This window comes from Chionomys nivalis, chromosome 11 (assembly GCF_950005125.1).
Source record: "Chionomys nivalis chromosome 11, mChiNiv1.1, whole genome shotgun sequence".
Classification (NCBI taxonomy): domain Eukaryota; kingdom Metazoa; phylum Chordata; class Mammalia; order Rodentia; family Cricetidae; genus Chionomys; species Chionomys nivalis.
In genome coordinates, this window is record NC_080096.1 from 16,386,513 (window position 1) to 16,388,416 (window position 1,904).

The window sequence follows — 1,904 nt, forward strand, 5'->3', positions numbered from 1 at the left end:
CTCCTAAAACATGTCTTCTCTCTGCTTCACCTCATCCAACCTTGTCCTTTTCCTCCTTTGGGGAAGGAATCTTGCCTGAGTGGTAGATGTTAATACCCAATTTGCCTAAGGCTTGATGTACACAGCCATGGAGTTAAGTGGCATCCCAACAGTCCACAAATATCAGAGAGGCCAGTGTGGCTGAGGAACCAAGTACGAAGGTGAGGCAAGAGCCTGCCCTGAAGAACCTGTAAGCCCTTCCAAGAGCATGGGGGACAAGGGATGATTTTTTTTTTTTTAAAGATTTATTTATTTATTTATGTAGTATCCTGCCGGTAGGCCAGAAGAATGACTAGGTCTCATTATAGATGGTTGTGAGCCACCATGTGGTTGCTGGGAATTGAACTCAGGACCTCTGGAAGAGCAGTCAGTGCTCTTAACCGCTGAGCCATCTCTCCAGCCCCCCTTTTTTTTTTAAATACTTATTTATTTTGAGACCAGCCTGGTCTACAAGAGCTAGTTCCAGGACAGGCTCCAAAACCCCAGAGAAACCATCTCGAAAAACCAAAATAAATAAATAAATATTTATTTATTTATTATGTATACAATATTCTGATTCTGTCTGTGTGTATGCTTGTAGGCCAGAAAAGGGCACCAGACCCCATTACAGATGGTTGTGAGCCACCATGTGGTTGCTGGGAATTGAACTCAGGACTTTTGGAAGAGCAGGCAATGCTCTTAACCTCTGAGCCACCTCTCCAGCCGACAAGGGACGATTTTAAATGGGGTGGCAGAGCAGGGGACTTGAAGGCAGTTGCCCCTGCGTCTCACAAAGCTTGTTTCCAGTCCTTGCCATTGAAATCACATGAACTGGATGGGTCCTGGGTGGGGACAGGAAAGCACACTGGGAGGGTATTATAAAACCTATGGGCCGTTCAGTCTTTTGTGTCCTTTTGTGAAGGAGCACATGTGGACTTGCAGCGGCTTGTTCCTTTGCTGTTTAATCTGACTCATCTCCTTTGTAAACAGTAAGGTTACTGACGAAGAAGAAAGCTCAGTAGGTACGGTGCTTGGTGCTTGCCACCGAGGCTGAGGACCTAAATTAGGTCCCCAAGACCCATGTGATGGAAGGAGAAAATGGAAAAAGCCAGTTCTTACAAGTTGTCTTCTATGCACACATTGTGGTATGTTTGTGCACTTGCACATACATACAATATGAATGAAGAATGTAAAAAAATTTTTTTGAGATAGGGTTTCTCTGTAGCTTTGGAGCCTGTCTTAGAACTTGTTCTGTAGACCAGACTGACTTTGAACTCAGAGATCCACCTGCCTCTGCCTCCCAAGTGCTGGGATTAAAGGTGTGCACTACCACCACCCAGCTTTAAATTTTTTTATTTCATGTGCACTGGCATCTTGCCTGCACTGTGTAAGGGTGTTGGATCCCCTGGAACTGGAGTTACAGACAGTTGTAAGCTGTCATGTGGGTGCTGAGAATTGAACCCAGGTCCTCTGGAAGAGCAGTCAGTGCACTTAACCACTAAGCCATCTCTCCAACCCCATCTGTGACATTTTCAAGGGTAAAATGTTACCACTATAACTCCTGTTATTAACAGCTTTATAAATATTCATTGCTTAATTCTAAGACTGGAATTTTTATTTTATAAAGGAGATGTAACGCTGAATTATACTCCCAGCTCCAATCTGCTCTTTTCCAGTAGGGGAGAGGGAATGAAAGATCTGCCAGGCCATGTCAATGATAAGACTCCTGATTTGATGCTGACATTCTGTGTAGGTGCTGGGGTAAGCATCACACCCCATGAGCCAATCATTTTTCATGACAGATTAGTAATTGGCATCCCCCTCCCCACACACACACCTCCTCTAAACCCTAGCCTCATCCAGAACTCAGCATTTTCTTTCATTTG